This window comes from Amblyraja radiata, chromosome 1 (genome assembly GCF_010909765.2).
Source record: "Amblyraja radiata isolate CabotCenter1 chromosome 1, sAmbRad1.1.pri, whole genome shotgun sequence".
Lineage (NCBI taxonomy): Eukaryota > Metazoa > Chordata > Chondrichthyes > Rajiformes > Rajidae > Amblyraja > Amblyraja radiata.
In genome coordinates, this window is record NC_045956.1 from 95,321,028 (window position 1) to 95,343,435 (window position 22,408).

Below are 22,408 nucleotides of genomic sequence, written 5' to 3' on the forward strand. Positions count from 1 at the left end.
TAAAACAGAACTGGGACATGTGTGATTTATAGATGAAATATTTAAAGGATAATTATTGAATGCAAGATTATTTGACTTCTGAAGGAAAGACATAACCCATCACGTAACCCACCATTCTAACCCATTTGATGTCATATACATCAGAGAAGGTGACTGATTCTGTCATATGTCTCTTCATCAGCTAGAGGAGTGTGGAGGCATTTGAACTATTTTTAATCTGACTTTATCTTAAGTAAGTAAGTTAGTAAGTAAGTTTATTGGCCAAGTATTCACATACAAGGAATTTGCCTTGGTGCTCCACCCACAAGTGACAACATGATATACAGTGACAGTTACGAATGACTCAGAAAACACTAAACATTAATAATAATAAAACATTAATGATAAAACACCATTGATCAAGCATGTGAACCAACAAAATACCAGATCAAAGGGAGGCTACAGATTTTTGGCTGTTGAGTACAGCAACTCGTGGATAAAAACTGTTTTTATGTCTGGCTGTGGCTGTTTTGACAATCCAGAGTCGCCTTCCAGGGGGAAATGATTCAAAGAGTTTGTGGCCAGGGTGAGAGGGGTCAGAGAAGATCTTACCCGCCGGCTTCCTGGCCCTTGCAGTGTACAGTTCATCAATGGAAGGAAGGTTGCAGCCAATAAGCTTCTCTGCTGATCGGACGATTCACTGCACTTGCACTAAATGTTGTACCCTTTATCCTTTTACTGTACATTGTGGGCGGCATAATTATATATAGTCTTTTCTTTGACTGGATAGCATGCAAACAAATGTTTTCACTGTACCTCAGTAAATGTGTGAAATGTGGGCCGAAGTGCTTGTTTCCACACTGTTAAGGGCCTGTCCCACGAGCATGCGACTCCATGCGGCAAGCGCGACCTAAAGGGCCTGTCTCACGACCATGCGACTCCATGCGGCAAGCGCGATCTAATGTGGTCGCTTGAGCCGTACGGCTCAAGGGGCAGGTCCCACTTCGATCGCCGGAGCTGTATGAAGTTGTGCGGAGCTGGTCCCGACATCGCGCGGGGCTCCAAAAAACTGACCGTGTTCAAAAATTTCGCGCGGCAACGGCCTACCGGCCCGCAGCCACCTCGACGCCGTACGCACCGCCTCGATGCCGTATGTCACGCGTGAACTTCCCGCGGACTTCACTCAAACTTCATGTCACTCACTCGACCTCTGCGTGGCCCCCGCTTCTGGTTTGGTCGCGCTTGCCGCACGCAGTCGCATGCTCGTGGGACAGGCACTTTTAAGTCGCGCTTGCCGCATGGAGTCGCATGCTCGTGGGACAGTCCCTTAAGACTCTATCACTCTATAACTCTATGTGACAATATGAAACTAAACTAAACTCTCAGTGTATAGATACACATGGCCGAATATCAGGCTGGCCCCTCGTGTCAAATTTCTACCAGTAGAACAATTTCTCAATGTTTATACATAGAACAGCATCGATCAAGGAGGTGGGAGGATGGTAACATTAATGACTGTAATGAATCCAGGCTAAATATTACACTTTTTTAATTTCTTGAAAAATGTTTTTTATATTTATAGCTTTTTCCTTCCGCTGGTGAAACTGCCCATTAATGTTGAAGATTCATGGATAAGATAGAATAAAATATGACACGTAAAGAAGTATAGTTGCTACCAGCTCCAATTAAGAGTTGATTCTCATAATTGTTTCAAAGACCAGTGTCGTAACTAAGTGGCGATAAATTGGACAGCAGTTTAAAAGAAGGAAGCAGTAAAATCATCATTGCATGAATATTGCTTTACTCTGCTTAAATTCTTGAGGGACGCTATGGGAAACAGAAGGTAAATCATTAATGTTATTATAATGTCAGATTACCCTGGACCTGGCTTTCTGCCTAGACTCATCATCAGTGGCCCCAACACATCCATGCATCCTTTTTCTTGATGGAGATGGATGAACAATCTGATCTCCCACACCCATCAAACAATTCATGAGGCAAAGTCAATTCTTACAGTGTGTATTGTGACCCCATCTTTAAAACCCCTGACAGCTTTCCATCTGCTAAATGCTGCAACAATTCCTTCAGCGGTTTTAAAGTTTCTATAGTCAGAAAGTTTAAAAAAAACTATCTAAGACATTAATGAAAAATGTATTAACCATTGACAATGAACATGTGATATACTTAAGATAGACACAAAAAGCTGGAGTAACTCAGCGGGTCATGCAGCATCTCTGAAGAAAAGGAATAGGTGCCATTATGGGTCAATACCCTTCTTCAGACTGAGAGCCAGGGGAAGGCGAAATTAGAGAAATAGACGGTGATATTGAGAGATATACAATAAATGAATGAAACGTCACCTATTCCTTTTCTCCAGTGTTGCTGTCTGATCTGCTGAGTTACTCCAGCTTTTTGTGCCTATCTTCGGATTAAAGCAGCATCTGTAGTTCCTTCCTACACATAAGTAATATCAAGTTCAACCTCAAGTCACATTTATTGTCACGTGCACCAATTGGTACAGTGAGATTTGAGTTACCATACAGTCATACGGATAAAAATAACATAATACACGATAGGATTTAACATAAACATCCCCATACAACGGAATATACGTTTCCTACTGTGAGGGAAGGCAATAAAGTTCAGTCATCTCCACAGGAAAAATGTATCACCATTCACCTTTACTGGGCTGAGGACCTGGATACAAAATGCTCATTGGTGAGTCCATTGAAGGACTCAGATGGACGAATCAGATGGACCTAGGTCTGACGTTCAGCAATCTTGAACGCAAGTCTGAGATTTTTTGAGTCATGCATACTGACAGCAGATGGTTCCATCTGGCTACATCAACATCAGACAAAACAATGATGGTACGAATTCAGTTCTATACTGCCACCATAGATTGATATAACCTCCCAGCTGCAGACTTTGATGAACATCCAAGCAGGCAGAATGAATCTTTTTTCAGTTTTTCATCGGAGAAATGGTGCATCTGAAGACTCCTGCCTTCCCACATAGCTACATTAGAGCACCAGGCCAGATTGGATGCTAAAGGTGTGGGAAATAGATGTCAGCCATGGTCTTTTAATTCAAAGATGGGAATGCTAATTAGACTTTAGAGTCACAGCATGGAAACAAGCGTTTCGGCCCAGAGAGTCCACACCGACCAGCGATCACCCCACAAACTAGCACTGTCCTACACACTAGGGATAATTTGCCATTAACAGAAGCTAACCTACAATACTGTACGTCTTTGGAGTATGGGAGGAAACGGGAGCACCTGGAAAAACCCCACAGGGAGACAGGACTAACTCTGTACAGACAGCACCCATAGTCAGGATAAAACCGAGGCCTCCAGCAATGTAAGAGAGAGTCTTGGGAAATTGGGAAGGGCAAGTGAATGAAGTGTTTGTGGAGGAACCCTTTTTGACTAGTGACCACTGTTCAATTAGGTTTAAAATAGTTAGAATGCTCAATTGGGGTGAGGCCAATTTTGAGGATCAGCATGGTTTTACATGTGGGAGGTCGTGTCTCACAAATCTGATTGAGTTTATTGGAGACGTGACCAAAAAAGTCGATGAGGCCAGATTTGTAGATGTTGTATATATGGACTTCAGCATAGCATTCCACAAGGTTCCGCATGGTTTCCTACTCTGGAAGGTTAGATCACATGGGATCCAAAAAGAGATAGCTGAATGGATAGAAAATTGTCTTCAGGGAAGGAAGCAGAGGGTGAATGTAGAAGGTTGCTTCTTGGACTGGAGGCGTGTGACTAGTGGTGTGCCTCAGGGTTCGGTGCTGGGCCCGTTACTGTTTGTAATTTATATCAATGATTTGGATAAGAACATACATGGCAAGATTAGCAAGTTTGCTGATGATACGAAAGTGGGTGGTTTTGCAGATAGTGAAGATGGTTGTGAAAAATAGCAGAAGGATCTTGATTGATTGGACAAGTGGGCTGAGGAATGGTTGATGGAATTTAATATAGAGAAATGTGAGGTGTTGCATTTTAGGAAATCTAACGGACAGGACCAACACAGTGAATGTTAGGGGTCTGGGGAGTGTTGTTGAGCAGAGGAATCTAGGAGTGCAGGTGCATTGTTCCTTGAAGGTGCAGTCGCGGGTAGATATGGTGGTCAAAAAGACTTTTGGCACTTTGGCCTTCATCAGTCAGAGTATTGAGTATAGAATTGTGAGGTCATGTTGCAATTATAAAAAAGATGTTGGTGAGGCCACATTTAGAGTATTGTGTTCAGTTCTGGGCATCAGTCTGAGCTATAGGGAGAGTTTGAGTAGGCTGGGACTCTATTCCTTGTAGTGCAGGAGGATGAGGGGTGATCTCATAGAGGTGTTTAAATTCATGAGAGGAATAGATCGACTAGATGTACAGAGTCTCTTGCCTTGAGTAGGTGAATCGAGAACCAGAGTACATAGGTTTAAAGTGAAGGGGAAAAGATTTAATAGTAATCTGAGGAGTATGTTTTTCACACAAATGGTGGTGGGTGTATGGAACAAGCTGCCAGAGAAGGTAGTTGATGGAGGAACTATCCCAATGTTTAAGAAACAGTTAGACAGGTACATGGTTTGGTGGGATATGGACCAAACAAGGGCAGATGGGACTAGTGTAGCTTGGACATGTTGGCCAGTGTGAACAAGTTGGGTCGAAGGGCCTGTTTCCATGCTGTGTCACTCCATGACATCAACTCTACCACTGCGCCACTGTGCCACCCAATATTAAGATAAATTATGGTAAATATCAACTGCATTTCTTAACTATAATATGATGTTGGGAAATAATGCACAAGACATATTTGCCACTACCATGTTTGGGTTTAGGCTAAGGTTTATGTTTGTTATTATCACCATTTGGAGTCAAAGTCATTGAATAATACAGAATAAAAGCAGGCCCTTTGGCCCACAGTGTTTCTTCTGACCATCATGCCAATCTATGCTAATCCAATGTACCTGCAACAATTCCATACCTCTCTTTGTCTATTCATTCAAGTAGCTGTGGAGATACATTTAAAATGTTGTTACTGTTCCTGCCTTCACCACCTCCACTGGCAATTCATTCCAAATGTCAACTATTCTTTATGTGAAATATTTTTATTTATGGTTTCATTTAAACCTTCTTCACTCAGCTTAAACATAGGCACTACTATGGGAAATAGATACTGATTATCTACCCCCTATCTTTGCCTCTCATAACTTGATACACCTCTATAATGTCACCTCTCAGTCTCTGTTACTCCAGGGAAGCACCTATAGTGTTTGGTTTGAAGTGAAGCACTGCAAATGGCTGTGGGTGGTGGTGGTTGGTTGGTTTGAAGTGAAGCACTGCAAATGGCTGTTGTTGGTGATGGCTGGTTTGAAGTGAAGCACTGCAAATGGCTGCGGCGCGGCAGGGACTTGAAATCTTCGACCGCCGGCCTGCGGCCTACATCATCTTGAAGCTGCGGTCTCCGGTGGGGTTAAGCCGACTCTGGACTTACCTGGACTTTTACCTGTCTGCACATCTGAACGCCCGCAGCGATGGCTGCGGAGGGTTGAGGTCCCGACCACGGGGGAAAATGGAGGAGTGGCCAAATTTTGTGCCTTCCACCACAGTGATGAATGCTGTGGTGGATGTCTGTGTTAAATTTTTATTTTGTATTGTGTGTTCTTTATAATTGTACCGCTGCTGGCAAATTAATTTTACTTACACTTTATGTGCAATGTGGTGAATAAAACCGTATCATGTTGTATTGTAATGTATTGTATTGGTGGTGGTGGTTGGTTTGAAGGGAAGCACGGCAAATTGCTGTTGGTGGTGGTGGTTGGATTGAAGTGAAGCACGGCAAATTGCTGTTGGTGGTGGTGGTTCCTTTGAAGTCTACTTCTTTCATGTGGCGTGCACAGCCTAAAGTTGTTGGACAACTTGTTCTATTTGATCTTCCGTTTGTGCACGTCGAGTTGATTGCATTAGTCAAAACAGGGCGAACCACGTGAAGGTTGCAATCTTCAACCCCTGCTTTGAAGTGAAGCACTGCAAATGGCTGTTGGTGTTGGAGGTTACTTGACAACTTCCTGTTTGCACTGTATATTGATTGTAGATAGAACGCTACCACGTACGGCTGTGATTTTTGGCCATCTTACGCAGTCCCCCTCGGCTCATCAGGTGCAGAGGATTATTTCCATCAATTAAAAATAAAAGTGTTATTAGTGTTTAAAAAATTTGAGAATCTCTCTCCTGTCAATCGCGCCTTGAAAGCCAAGCCCCTTCTGGTGGGAGGGAGATGGATTATAAAACCCAGAAGTGTGGGCGTGGCTCAGTCTCTGCAAGATAGGGGAGGATGAGGTCACGACTCCGTCTGAGCTGTGAATCAACTGAACACACTGAATGTCTACTGAACTGAGTGTGTTGTTTATGTGATGTTTTGTGGTGTTTTGTGTGGTTTTATGGTGGTTTTATGGTGGTTTCACCCTGCATGAAATGGTATGAAACTGCACGTGAATTTGGTGGCCTTGCACCCTGCTTGAAATGGCATGAAACTGCACTTGAGTTTGTTGGACTTGCACCCTGCTTGAAGTGATATAAAACAGCACTTGAATTTGGTGGCCTTGCACCCTGCTTGAATTTGTATGAAACTGCACTTGAATTTGATGGCCTTGTACCCTGCTTGAACAGGTATGAAACTGCACTTGAATTTGGTGGCCTTGCACCCTGCTTAAAGTGGTATGAAACTGCACTTAAATTCGGTGGCCTTGCACCCTGCTCTAAGTGGTCAGAAACTGCACTTGAATTTGGTGGCCTTGCACCCTGCTCGAAGTGTTATAAACTCCACTTGAATTTGGTGGCCTTGCACCCTGCTTGAAGTGGTAGGAAACTGCACCTGAATTCGGTGGCCTTGCACCCTGCTTGAAGTGGTAAGAAACTGCACTTGAATTTGGTGGCCTTGCACCCTGCTTGAAATGGTAGGAAACTGCATTTGAATTTGGTGGCCTTGCACCCTGCTTGAAATGGAATTTCAAGGAATAGCCATGAGTCAACTACAAACCCACCAGCCGTGAGTGAGCTGCCAGCACATCAGGCTGGAGTGACTGAGCTGCCACCCCAAAATCCATTTGGCCCACAATGGTCATACTAGCCCTCTGAAAACCAGTCTCTTCAGCCCACAACACCCATACTAGCACTCCAGAAATCCCCCCCCCCCCCCCTACTGGCCACCATTGTTGGAATTGGTGGAGAGGTGGAATATTGCGTTGGGGGACCAGCCCTCCTGTGTGAACATGGGACCCAACGGGTCCCACTTAGTCTAGTAATCTTATATGTTTCAATAAGATCCCCACCCATCCATCTAAATTCCAGTGTATACAAGCACAGTCGCTCCATTCTATCAATGTATGACAGTCCCGCCATCCCAGGAATTAACCTTATGAACCTACGCTGAGTGAATGCATAAATGCATGAATGAATGAATGAATGAATGAATGAATGAATGAATGAATGAATGAATGAATGAATGGTTATTAGCCAAGTATTCATATACAAGGAATTCGAGTTGGTGCTCTGCCCACAAGTGACAACATGACAAACAGTGACAGTTAGGAATGACACATAAAACATTAATAATGAAACATTATTGATTAAACATGTGAATTAAATAAAATACCAGAGCAAAAGGAGGCTACAGATTTTTGGTTATTGAGTAGAGCTACTACTCGTGAAAAAAAACGTTTTTGTTTCTGGCTGTGGCAGCTTTGACGGTCCGCAGTCCCCTTCCAGAGGGAAGTGATTCAAAGAGTTTGTGGCCAGGGTGAGAGGGGTCATAGATGATCTTATCTGCTCACTTCCTTGCACTTGTAGTGTACAGTTCATCAATGGCGGGAAGGTTGCAGCCAATAACCTTCTCAGCTGATCGGACGATTTGCTACAGCCTCCGGATGTCGTGCTTGGTGGCTGAGCCAAACCAGACCATGATGGAGAAAGTGAGGACAGATTATACGATGGCTGTATAGAATTGGACCATCATTGCCTGTGGCAGATTGTTCTTCCTCAGCTGCTGCAGGAACTACATCCTCTATTGTGACTTTTTGTCTGTGGAATCAATGGTGGCCCCCCATTTAAGGTGCTTGAAAATGATGGTTCCCAGGAATTTAAAAGACTCCACAGATGTGACTGTGGTGTTCTTGTTGGTGAGTGGGATGAAGGGAGCGGGAGCTCTCCTAAAGTCTACAATCAATTCCACTGTCTTAAGAGCATTGAGCTCCAGGTTGCTTCGATGGCACCAGGATGCCAGGTATGCCACTCCCTGTCTATACGCAGATTCCTCCCCATCATGGATCAGTCCAATCAGGGTTGTGTCATCTGCAAACTTGAGAAACTTGACAGAGGTGTCTGTGGAGTTGCAGTCGTTGGTGCAGAGACAGTAGAGGGGAGGGGAGAGTAAGCAGCCTTGCGGTGGTCCTATGCTGAGGGTTTGGGGTCCAAGATGTGCTTTCCCAGCCTCACATGCTGCTTCCTGTCTCTCCGGAAGCTGGTGATCCACCGACAGAGGGGTTCAGGCACAGCCAACTCGGAAAATTTGTAGTGTAGTAGCTCTGGCAAAATGGTTTTGAATGCAGTGCTAAAATTAACTAACAAAATCCTTGCATAGGTCCCCTGGCGGTCTAGGTGCTGGAGGATGAAGTGCAGGCCCAGGTTGACTACATCATCCACAGATTTATTGGCCCGATATGCAAACTGCAGAGGGTCCAACAGGGCATTCATGATATTTTTCAGCTTGGGCAGCACAAGCCTTTCAAGGGTCTTCATGACTACAGAGGTGACAGGCCTGTAGTCATTAAGACCAGTAATCCAGCTGCACTCCCTCAATAGCAAGAATGCCCTTTCTCAAATTTGGAGACCAAAACTGCACACAATACTCCAGGTGTGATCTCCCTAGGGTCCTGTACAATTGCAGAAGGACCTCTTTGCTCCTACCTTCAACTCCTCTCGTTATGAAGGCCAACATGCCATTCGCTTTCTTCAATGCCTGCTGTACCAGCATGCTTACTTTCAGTGACTGATGAACAAGGACCCCCAGATCACGTTGTACTTCCCCTTTTCCCAACTTGATACCATTCAGATAATAACGTGCCTTCCTGTTTTTGCCACCAAAGTGAATAACCTCACATTTATCCACATTAAACCGCATCTGCCATACATCTGCCCACTCACCTAACCTGTCCAATTCACCCTGCATCCTCATAGCATCCTCCTCACAGTTCAGACTGCCACCCAGCTTTGTGTCATCTGCAAATTTGCTAATAATACTTTTAATCCCTTCATCTAAATCATTAATATATATTGTATATAGCTGTGCGGTCCCAGCATTGAGCCTTGCGGAACCCCACTAGTCACTGCCTGCCATTCTGCAAGGAACCCTGCACTTTGTTACCTGTGTGCCAACCAATTTTCTATCGATGTCAGTACCCTACCCCCAATAACATATGCTCTAATTTAGCCCACTAACTTCCTATATGGGACCTTATCAAAGGCTTTCTGAAAGTCCTAGTGCACTACAACCACTGGCTCTCCCTTGTCCATTTTCCGACTTACATCCTCAGAAGATTCCAGAAGATTAGTCAAGCATGATACTCTTAATGCATAATTGAATTGGATGTTCTTATATACCAATTACTGAAAGCAATATGCAGGCAAAACAAGCAGTTAAGAAAACAAAGGGAATTCTGGACTTTATTGAGTGAGGAAACAAGGATATCTTGCTACAGTGTGAGCCCCCCCTGGAGTATTGTATGCAAGTTTGTCTCCTTATCATAGGGGAAAAATACAGTTATCTAAGAAGGAATGCAATCTAGGTTCACTTAGCATATTCATGGAATGAGAGGACTATCGTAGGAGAGAATGTGTTGACCAGACCTGTATTCACTGGAGTGTAGAAAAGCGAGAGGAGAACTCATTGAGACAAAGAAAATGTTGACAGGATTAGACAGGCAGGCTACGGAAAGAGAAAATCATTTTTTACACAGAGTGGTGAATCTGTGGAATTCTCTGCCACAGAAGGTAGTTGAGGCCAATTCATTGGCTATATTTAAGAGGGAGTTAGATGTGGCCCTTGTGGCTAAAGGGATCAGGGGGTATGGAGAGAAGGCAGGGATGGGATACTGAGTTGGATGATCAGCCATGATCATATTGAATGGCGGTGCAGGCTCGAAGGGCCGAATGGCCTACTCCTGCACCTATTTTCTATGTGTCTATGTTTGCTGTAGCTAAAAAGTCGGGAATGAGTGATCACAGTCTCAGGTCCTGGTCTTTTATCACCTCTAGTTATTCACCCCCCCCTCCCAGCCCCCTCTCCCTCCTCCCTCCCCCCCCCCCCTTCCCATCTGGTACTTTCAGTCTGAAAAAGGGTCTCAACCAGAAATGTCACCCATCCTTTTTCTCCAGAGATGCTGCCTGACCTGCTGAGTTACTCCATTACTTTGTGTCTATCTTTGGTATAAACGAGCATCAGCAGTTCCTTGTTTCTACATACAGTCTCAGTTTAGTGGGTTAAATAACTAGAATTGAGATTTACCGAAATGTCTTCATCCAGAGGGTTGGTAAATCTGTTGACTTCTCCATCACAGAAAGAGATGGAGTCCAAATCACTGAATATACTATTTAAGAAAGTGTCAGATGGGTTTCCCTTTATCATGTATTTGTACTCTGTGGACTGCTCAAATATAATTATGTACAGTCTTTCCACTGACTGGTTAGCGTGCAACAAAAGCCTTTCACTGTACCTCGGCACAATTGACAATAAAGTAAACTAAACTGCCAGGCATAAAAAGCATCTAAGGTTGTGAGAAGAAAACAGGAATATGCTATTGTGACAGAGGATCAGCCTCGATCATACTGAATGGCAAGGTAGGCTCAAAGGTCAAATAACCTACTCCTTTTCCTGCTTTCATATTTCTCTACAAATAAGACATTTCCCCAGAAATCACAATAATCACTTTGCGATATAGTTCCTGGAATACATGTCCAGTATTATAAAGTATTAGCAAATAAAACAAACCTAGGAACAGAGCTAAAAACCTTATTAGAAAATGTTTTGAAATATGCTCCATGTCTATAGTGAAAAGGTAATGGCATCTTGTAAATCAGGGTTCCACCTGAGGGACTGGGTCAATTTTTACTTGACGTTCACCATATAATCTTTCAAGGAAAATAAATGCAAACAAGGAGCAGATAAGAAAAGCATTCACACTTTTTTTCACTTTTTGACATGTTGACCTTACATCATTATCTGGCCATTGGGATATTTTAACATTCCAGCTGCAAATCAAGTGGAAAAGGAAATCGACAAGCTGTGTGATGCCTGTAGATCACATGCTCTGACTGGCTACACTTTATACTTAACGCAATTGGTAAAGATACAAGAAATTAACTTCAAATAATGTGCCACAACGAATTAAGCAGCAGAGATAATTATTTCTGATGCTTTATCTGATTGTGTTCTTCCCTGCTAAATATGTGACCAGAAAGAATTCTTCAGCCACTGCTAAGAATTCTCATGTCACGACAGGATGCGAAGAAGAGAGTTGAAGAAGGGTCTCGACCCTTCAACACTAGGTTATACGCAACACTAGGTTATAGTACTGTAGTTGGACACAAAATGCTGGAGTTAAACCCCTGTCTCACGGTGCGAGTGCACCCACGAGTGATCAAATCAAACTCCTGGTAATCACGTAGAATTAACGTAGCGTGAACGTCAGAACTCGTGGACGTAACTTAGCGACTCGTAACGCTAACGGCAGGTACTCGGGAAACTTGTTAACTCGTGAAAATTTTTCATCGTGTTGAAAGATTTCCACGAGTCAAATTTACTCTTGAAGGAAAAATTTGAATCTTTTAAGCTCGTTGTAATACCGTAGTACCCCGTGAGTTTACCGTAGTGGCTCGTGAGTAACTCGTGGGTTTGGCCTGAGTGCCAGAGGTGAAATGGTGAAGATCTTAATTGAAATTTTTCAGTGAAGGAGCAAAAAGCACTCACCGGGGATCTGAGAAAGAGTGGCAAAAAGAATGAACCATGCAGTGTGGGGAAAGCCGCATTGTGAGAGTTAATTTACATAGAAACATAGAAAATAGGTGCAGGAGGAGGCCAGCACCGCCATTCATTGTGATCATGGCTGATTAGTAACCTGTGCCTGCCTTCTCCACATATCCCTTGATTCCGTGACAATAAACTAAACTAAACTATACATTTTGTATCTGTGCACTGTGGACGGCCTGATTCTAATCATGTATAGTCTTTCTGCTGACTGGTAAAGCACGGAACAAACAAAAACTTCTCACTGTACCTCGGTTTACGTGACAATAAAATAAACAAAATATTAATCACAGTGCTGATCTCAGGCAGCTGATGATGTGAAATCCAAAATACCGGCACTGTGGCCAGCAGTGGAGTTGCTGCCTTACAGCGCCAGAGACCCGGGTTCAATCTTGACTACCGGTGCTGTCTGTACGGGGTTTGTACGTTCTCCCCGTCTCCCCGTGACTGTGGTTTGTACATTTTCCCCGGGAGCTCCAGTTTCCTCCCACACTCCAAAAATGTACAGGTTTGTTGGTTAATTGGCTTGGTGTAATTGTCAAAACGTCACCTTCCCACGTTCTCCAGAGATACTGCTGCCCGACCTGTTGAGTTACACCAGCACCTTGTGGCTTAGGAACTGTAGATGCTGCTTTACTTAAAAAGACATAAAGTGTTGGAGTAACTCAGCAGGTCAGGCAGCAGCATCTCCGGAGAACATAGATAGACGGATGACGTTTTGGGTTGCGACCGTTAACCTAGAAGATTGAACAGTTCCTTGTATTTGCATTAACCTCGGAGTTTGTTTGTGAAATGCCTCCAGGTCCCCTGTAGAGAGAGGATATCTCTCCCATCTGTGCGTCAATTATAATCACAGAGCTCGCTCCCTCTCGAGGGTCTCGAGATAGTGTATCTCCCACTTCATCATCAGCTGTAGAATCAGTTTCTGCCCACTGCCTCAAAGTGCAACCAGGCTGCAAGTCATCCAAGTTAGCTTTACCCCATGCTCTCTCTCACTATATCATTCCTCTGACGGACATACTGGGTGAGTAGAGAGACACACACTGCTATCCCTCTGGTCTACGGACCTTGCTGTTGGGGGGAAAAAATAACGTTAATGTTCAATTTACCTAATCTTTTGTTAGAAGTTTACCAACGTTTTGATGAGAGATAAATTAAGGGAATAAAACAATCTTAAGGGAATAAAACATCTCTGGAGAGAAGGGTCGAAATGTTTTTTCAGTCTGAAGAAGAGACTCGACCAGAAACGTCACCCATTCCTTCTCTCCAGAAATGCTGCATGTCCCGCTGAGTTACTCCAGTATTTTGTGTCTATCTTCAGTGTAAACCAGCAACTGCAGTTCCTCCTGACACAAAACAGCCTTTGCCTTTCAATGATTGATGCCAGACCTTGAACAAATGCGGTTCAAATGGGCTTTTGAATGCAATTTTGGAAGGATTGTTTCTTGAAACAAACTAAAAGTCTGAAGGAAGGAATTGAAGATACCAGTTTAAACCAAAGATAGACACAAAATGATGGACAAACTCAGCTGGTCAGGCAGCATCTCTGGAGAAAAGAAATAGGTGATGTTTTGGGTCGAGATCGTTCTTCAGGCTGGGTCTTTTTATAGTGCAAAAAAAAACTGTTTGTACCATGTGATGATTTTTCCACACGTCGGTGGTCGTTGTTGCCTCAAGAGTAACTCGGGAGAGGAACTTGGTACATCGCAGAAATGAGAAGTAAACAGCAAACTTAGACATACACGTGGGAACACGTTTAAACTCGTGAACATAAACTTGGAATCTCGTAGACAACCACGAGTTTGATTTTGCTTCGGAGTCACGTAAGTGATTATGTGAAGAACCCCTTTCCAGCCGCACGTGCGTCATTACGTCAGACGCATTGGTGCAGGCGGCCGGTTGGAGCAGCTGAGCTCCTCCAGCGGGTAAGTTTTAAACTCAAGGTAAGTGGGAAAACTTATTCTTGAGGTCGCTTTCTGTGTCGGTGGTTGTGCTCCAGGAATGATGCAGAAAGCAAGCAAGGTGAAGGCGAGGCGACCCGTGGCAAAAAGTATGGAGGACCGGGAGAGTACGGTCAGTGGGTGCCCGCATAGTTCACCGACTTTGTCGCAAGCAGGGGGGCTTGCGAGTGCAGACTCGTTGCCAGAGAGCAGCGTTGCTGTGCCGGTAGGGCGCAAGGCCACATTTACGTCTGCCAGGCCTATAGACCCAGAGTCGGGCCAGGAGGTTTTACCTCCAGGAGAGACTGTTTGCTCACGGCTCTCCCTAATCGAGCACCTGTTGGAGAGGTTACTCGAAAAGGACGCTCTCCGGGAGCAGGAGTGTAGTCCTCGCCAGGCTGTTGGAGAGCCTGTGCCAGCAGCGCCTGTACTAGGGCTGCAGAACTGCCCCCTTATGGAGGAGGAGGGCGTGCCGGGTCAGGAATATGCTGCTGCTGAGGTGATGGCTGTGTATAGCCCTAAGGGTGAAGGACAAGAGGCCTTTGTGCCTAATCTGGCTGCTAAATTCTCAGCCCCCAAAGAAGCAGGGAAGCCACTGGGGGAAGAGCTGGCAACCACTATCAATTATATGCTCTCCCATCAGCTCGAGGAGCTAACTATGGAAGATACTGCGAAGAAGTATGAGACCCCGGTCAACTGTGGGTTGTTAAAGGTGCCAGTGGTCAACCATAATTGAAGCTCCAGACGGTGCTCAAATTATTAGCAGCAGAGTTCACTGCGTTTGCCAGAACATTGGATGAGGGGCAAATGACTGAAGTGCACCAGGATGTTCCAGGGCTTTTGTGCAGTGCCCAGTTCGAAATGAATGGCCTCAGAAAGAGTGCCATACGTCCTGCCATACACCCAAAATTTGCAGCACTTTGCAAACCAAATAATGTCCAGTTGCCTAATTTATTTTTTGGGGATAACCTCGCTAAGCGAGTCAAGGAACTGGACGAAGAGGATAAAACTGTGGACCTCATCAAAGTGCCATCAAGTAGCCGAATGGGCAAGAGCTTTTTCCCACGGGGTGCTCTCACAGGGACTGGTGAGGCAACGAGCCGTTCATTCACCAACTCACGACCCTGGTATCCTGCCACAGGCACTAAACCTAAGATGAATTTCCCTACGAGGGGCCAGGGGCAACAAGCCCAGTCAGCAAATGTGCAGGTAAGGGACTTTGCTCCTCAAGGAAATAAGTTAAGTGGGGAAGATGTTCAAGTTGGGGGCAGGTTACACTTGTTTCTCAAAGAATGGCAAAAGATAACATCAGATTAATTTTTGCTGGGCAGTATAGAGGGGTTTCGCATTGAATTCTATCCTACTGTGTGTCCGCCCATTCAGCATGTCCCATGTTGGACACTCGTGTTTTCACATGAAGAGAATATAGATACACGCAGAGCTTGAGATATTGTGCAAAAAAGGGGTTATTGAGAAATCGGTTCGTCAATCTCATCAGTTTGTGTCAAGTATCTTTCCTAGATCTAAAAAAGAGGGTGGGTGTAGAATCATTCTGGACCTAACGAGCCTCAACCCTTTTGTGCAGTATAGACATTTCAAAATGGAAACTTTTTCTATTGCTAAACAACTGTTTTCCAAAGGGTCTTATATGGCAAGCATAGATCTCAAGGATGCTTATTACTCAGGGTCTGTTCATTGTGATGATATGAGATATTTGACATTTAGTTGGATGGGTCAATAGTGGCAATTCAAAGCACTGCCTAATGGCTTAACCTCAGCTCCGAGATTGTTTACCAAATTGTTAAAACCAATTCTGGCCCTACTCCGAACTCAGGGTCATGTGGTAATGGCTTATTTGGATTATATTTTTATTGTAGGAAACACTCGGGAGGCAGCTGAATCATCTGTGTCAGCTGTTAAATTCACTTTTGAGCAATTGGGGTTCATTATCCACCCAGATAAGCCCAAATTAACACCAGTTAAAGTTATTGATTACTTGGGTGTCACCATTAGCTCAGATAACATGTTAGTGGTTGTGCCAAGTGAAAAGAGGCAGCAGTTAATTGAAGAGTGCCCAAGTTGATTGGTAAGCTCGTGACTGCTTTTCCAGCTGTGCATTATCAACAATTACAACGATCAAAAGAACAAGCATTAAGAACACACGCAGGCCATTTTGATAGGCCTATGAAGTTGTCAACAGAAGCCATTTCTGAGATACAATGGTGGATTATGAATGTTGCAACTAGCTCGAGGAAGGTTTTGGCTGATCCACCTTCTATAATTTTACAGACTGATGTCAGTGGCCAAGGTTGGGGTGCTACTGATGTGGGTTCCAGCTGTGGAGGCAGATGGAATAATGATGAGGCATCCCTTCTGCAATTGCGAGGAATCAATTACTTAGAGCTGCTGGGAATATTCTATGGGCTTAAAGCTTATTGTCTTACCAAGAGTCATGTACATGTGCAGATGCAAATTGACAACACTACAGCAGTAGCGTATCTGAATCATATGGGTGGAGTCAAGTCAAAAGCTTGTGATAGCTTGGCTAATCAGATCTGGAGCTGGTGTATTGACAGAAACATTTGGATTTCAGCAATTCATTTGCCTGGGAGGTTGAACATAGTCGCAGACACAAGGTCACGACAATTCAATGACAACATAGAGTGGATGTTGAGCCATGAGATATTTGAAAATATTGTTGCTAAGTTTGGGATGCCAGATATCGATTTGTTTGCATCCAGATTAAACCACCAGTTGCTTAAATATGTTTCATGGGAACCAGATCCAGGGGCAGCAGCTGTTGATGCGTTCTCGCTGCACTGGGGAGGAATGTTTATATATGTATTTCCCCCATTCTGCCTCGTCAGTTGATGCCTGCAAAAAATCAAGCAGGTCTCCGCTTCAGGAATATTGGTGGTACCCGACTGGCCTACTCAGACATGGTATGCTCATGTTCTGGAGATGGCTACTGAGCCTCACATGATTGTTCCCAAACACAAAAATCTACTGGTGAATCCAGTAACTGGCGATCAGCATCCGTTACATGATCGTATTGATCTGTTGATTTGCAGATTCTAAGGAGACCATACCTGGGGAGAGGACAATCCGAGCGCACCGTGGATGTTATCACTGTGGCCTGGAGGGACAGTGCCCAAAAACAGTACATTTCTTCGATAAGAAAGTGGGAGGAGTTCTGTTTAAGGCAAAATGTTTCATATCAAACTGCAGGCATCCCAGATATGCTAGAGTTTTTGTCAACTCTCTATTTCGATCAGAAGTTAAGCTATAGTGTGATTAACACAGCCAGAAGTGCTCTGTCCTCATATTTACCCAGGGTGTCAGAATTACATTCAGTGGGGACACACCCATTAGTCTCTAGATTCATGAAGGGAGTGTTTAATTCTAATCCTCCCAAGCCCAGGTACTTGGTTATCTGGAATGTGAACGAAGTTCTAATGCTGCTTCGTCAGTGGGCTCCTGTCACAGTACTATCTCTAGCCAAACTCACCATGAAGGTGGTCATGCTTATGGCGTTGGTTTCAGCCCAACGTGTGCAGACATTACAGATGTTGCGGCTAGACAGGATGGATGTATCAGCAGATGCCATCACTTTTTATGTTTATGATCTGCTCAAGCAGAGTAGAATTGGTGTGACAGGGTGTAAGATTGTCTTTCGGCACCCCAAGATTGTAGTGTCATATTTGTCCCATTATATTGAGACTACCAGAACCTTGAGGGAAACAGAGTCAGCATTGTTCATAAGCCACAAAAAAATGCACCGTAAGATGACAGTGCAAACTATCTCAAGGTGGCTAAAGCAGGTTCTGGTAAGCGCTGGGATTGGCATTGATAATTTAAAATCTCATTTCACCAGCGCGGCAACAACTTCAGTGGCTAGGGCGATGGACGTGCTTATAGATCATATCCTCGCGGCCGCTGGGTGGTCAAGTGAGCTGATGTTCCAAAGGCTTTACCATAAGCCGATTACAAGGCTGGGGGGGTTTTGCCGATTCTGTTTTAAGTTCAGTTGTATAGTTTCCCCCTGGGATAGAGGGGTTACTATTGTTGTTTTGTTTGAATAAACTGTTTATTGGTTAAAGCAATGTTTTGAGTGATGTCAATTATGATTGAGTCAATCAATGCGGCATGAAATCACAGAGCTTTGAAATCTTCACGTAGTCACTCACGTGACTCAGAAGTAAAATAGTAAGATTAAACGAGAACTTACCAGTTTGAAGTTTGATCTTTATTTTATGAGGAGTTACGATGAGGGACTACGTGCCCTCCGCTCCCAACCCTCATGGACCTCATCTGGTAGTTCTAGTCTTCTCTCATCTTACTATTATACTTCAGTCACTATTATCTGTGATTTCACACTGCTGCTTTGAAGATTGACGCACGTGCGGCCGGATGGGGTTCTTCACGTAGTCCCTCATCGTAACTCCTCATAAAATAAAGATCAAACTTCAAACTGGTAAGTTCTCATTTAACCTTACTATTATTTCTTTCACTCGGGATCACTCGTGGGTGGACTCGCACCGTGAGACAGGGCCATAACTCAGCGGGACAGGCAGCATCTCTGGAGAGAAGGAATGGGTGATGTTTCGGGTCGAGACCCTTCTTCAACTCTGATACAAGATACAAGATACATTGATTTGTCACATGTGCCAGTTGGCACAGTGAAATGTAATTACCATACAGCCATACAATAAAAATAAAGAACACAACACACGCTAGAATTCAACATAAAACATCCCCACACAGCAGAATCAAAGTTTCCCGCTGTGAGACAAGGCACCAAAGTCAGTCTCTTCCTCTAATGTTCCCCAATGTTCATCCATGGTCGGGGCCTCCCCGAGCCCTCCGCAGTCGCTGCTACGGGCGGCCCGATGTTCAGGCCTGCTCGCCGGGGTGATGTAAGTCCGATGTCGGGGCTGGGGGACCTCCTCACCGTGAGACAGGGCACAGGACACAAATGTTCAAGTTTCTGAGGTTATATAGAGAGACATGGATTATTAATTTAGCAGCAGGTATTCAAACTTCAGTTGAAGGTAACAAAGTAACTTTCCAAATGAGTTATGTGCTAAAAGGAGCAAATATGGGTACATGACAATTACAATTATTATTAAATGCTGCATTTAAAAGGAAAATAAATTGCTGTCAGTTACTATGGGCATTTGAAACTACTGGATAGTTATAAAGGCACACCGAGTTCTCTAATGCCTATTACCCTTTCCTGATGCAGCCTAAATATTCTCTGAAATTGTTTAATAAGCTGCACAGTACAGGGTGCAATGAGGGGATGGGCAATAAACATGGATGTTGCCAATGACGCTCACATTCTGTGAATAAATATATGCAGAAAAATAGGCACCATAACTTACCATAATCTAAAATTACATTTCTTGTAGAAATATAATTTACGGACCAATACTGAAATGAACAGCTCAATCAAGGTCTTGCCATCTTGTTCATATGCCAGAATACTAATATCCCCATAAAACTGCATGTTCCACATGTAATAATGCATAAACTACAATAACAAATGAAAAATATATCTCAGGTTGCATTTTTCATTTCCCCAGGTCTATATTGAGCAAATAAGAAAACAAATGTAGATTATTTTAGACATATGAACTTAATAGTTTTCAGATACAGTTTAGATATAATGTAATATGTTTCTGAATCTGCAGGATCAATTCTGCACTAAATGTAACCTGATACTTGCTTTGTTGCAAAATCTTATTACCGAGATTTGAAAGGTTAAGTGACTTGATGGATTAGTATTTGAATTTGAATTTGAATTTTGCATTTAATTACCAGAATAAGTTTGTGAATATTTTAAAACATCAATATTGCAACCTGTCCCGTGTTGTTATTTTCTTCTACTTCACACTATTCCCTTCAGAATAGAATGAGGAATTGTTGATCATTCTCAATGATGTAATGTTTTATTTGTCAGTATGATTATTATCATTCTAAGAAGTGAATGATCAATGCAGTGTATACCTGGTATTTTGATGATGATTTTACAGTAGCTTTTTATTGCACCATACTTAGAAATTATTATTATTGAGCAAATTGCATTGAGATTAGTATTCAGAATGTAAACACAATTGCCAATTAATGGAATAAATGCTCTATTCATTATATTAAACAACAGTGTTGAAATGCTGCGGAAAGCCTCAAGAGACTAAATTATAAAGATATTTTGTTTATGAGACATTTTTCAAATGACACTACAATACATTATGGATCATTTGATATTTTCCACACTTAGCCACCTTGTTTAATCCCCTAAAGGGGTATACTGCTGGGTGTTTTTTTCTGGGCATTGGTCATGCAGCAGGGCTTGGTTTTGAATTGCCAATGATTCCCATGCCACTGGACCAATACCTCACCATGCAGTTCTGTGTGATGTCTGCTGAACACATTTTAGGACTTGGAAGAGTGAGAAGTGTTCTGACTCAAACGTCACCTATTCTTTTCTTCAGAGATGCTGCCTGACCCACTGAGTTACTCCAACATTTTGCATTTATCTTAGGACCTGGGATGTCGAGTGGTCATGAACTACACCAACAATAATGGCCAGTACAATCATGGTTTAGAAACGCAGGTGAACGCGCAGCTAAGTTAAACTTTGTTTAGGCGGTATTTGGAGTAACGTGTACAGTTATTATCTCCCCATTAAAGGAAGGATCTGAAGGCTTTGGAGAGGATGCAGGAGGTGAATGAGGATATTGCTTGAATTAGAGGGTATTTGCTATAAAGGATCGAGCTAAGGCAGGACCTTTCCCATGAATGGGAAGGCTCTGGGAAGTGTGGTAGAGCAGAGGGATTGTGGAATACTCGTACATAATTCCCTGAAAGTGGCATCATGGGTAGATTTTTGTATATTGACCTTCATCAGTCAGATTAATGAACATAGAGGTTGGGCCATTATGTTACAGTTGTATAAAATGTTGGTGAGGACACATTTGTGGTTATGTGTTCAGTTTTGGTCAGCCAGCTATAGTAAGGATGTCATGAAGCTGGAAAGAGTGCAGAGATGATTTACCAAAATAATGCCAGGACTCGAGGGCCTTAGCTACAGCGAAAGATTGGGCAAGCTAACACTTTATCATTGGAGCACAGGAGGCTAAGGGGTGATCTTATAGAGGTGCATAAGATTAGGAGGGCATTTGATAACGTGAATGCACACGTTTTTTTTAACCCAGTGCAGGGGAATCAAGAATCAGAGGACATAGGTTTAAGATGAGAGTGGAAAGATGTAATAGGAACCTGAGGAGCAACTGCTGTGCTATTCCATGTTCCAAGTTCTGCCATGACCAGAATATAGCCAACTCATGGAAAAATGTTGTGGACGAACCTGCAAGGGGAAGCGCAAACCTGAAGAGGAATACTGCCTTCTCATGGTGGACTTCTCCATGAAGGTGAGCTAGATTACTGTATCAGCAAACGCTGTGGGAGAAACTGATCTTCTGAACAGCTTCTAAGACTGTGTCAGAAGGGACAAATTTTTCTGGAAAGACATGATTGCCAAGGGGTGATTCAAGAAACTTAATTCTAATGGAGAACACCTCCCGATTAAGTATATTGAACATATGATAATCAACATGTAGAAAGAAAGAAGTGGAGATTCTGGTTTATAGAAGAGTCCCAACCCAAAATGTCACAATTTTGCTCCAGTGATGATGCCTGACGCACTGAGTTACTCCAGCATTTTGTGTTTATTTAACAATCAATACCTTGTTTTATCGAATAGACTTTACAACAACACCTCCTACATAGAGGCACCTGATAGGTTATGCCACCACCTGAATGAGAGACCATAAAGGCAGCCACATCACTCATACAATGACAGTACCAATGAACATCTATATAATTAAAAGTCTAAACTTGACCACTTCCTGTTTGCACTGTATATTGATTTTAGAAAAAACGCTACAACCTGCGGCTGTGGTTTTTGGCCATCTTACTCAGAGCCCCCCTCTGCTCATCAGATGCAGAGGAATTTTCCCATTGATAAAAAATAAAAGAGTTATTAGTGTTAAAAAATGTGAAGATTCTCTCTACTGTCAATCATGCCATGATGGCACCGCCCCTTACAGTGGGAGGGGAGGGACTATATAACCCAGAAGTGTGGGCATGGCTTAGTCTCTGCAAGATGGGGGAGGGAGCGGTCACAAATCTGTGTCTGAGTTGTGACCGTGGTTTATGTGATTTGATGTGGTTTTATGGTGGTTTCACCCTGCTTGAAATGGTATGAAACTGAATTTGAATTTGGTGGTCTTGCACCCTGCTTGAAATGGTATGAAACTGCACTTGAATTTGGTGGCCTTGCACCCTGCTTGAAATGGTATGAAACTGCACTTGAATTTTGAGGCCTTGCACCCTGCTTGAAATGATATG

At 43.4% G+C, this 22,408-nt stretch overlaps 1 long non-coding RNA gene across 1 annotated transcript; it reads left to right on the forward strand.

Annotated features, from left to right (window-relative positions):
- The first annotated feature begins 2,175 nt into the window (after positions 1 to 2,175).
- LOC116973593 lies at positions 2,176 to 20,102 on the forward strand. Its single transcript, XR_004412090.1, has 3 exons — positions 2,176 to 2,334; positions 15,444 to 15,448; positions 20,093 to 20,102. It is a non-coding gene; the product is annotated as an uncharacterized LOC116973593 (long non-coding RNA).
- Positions 20,103 to 22,408: the final 2,306 nt, after the last annotated feature.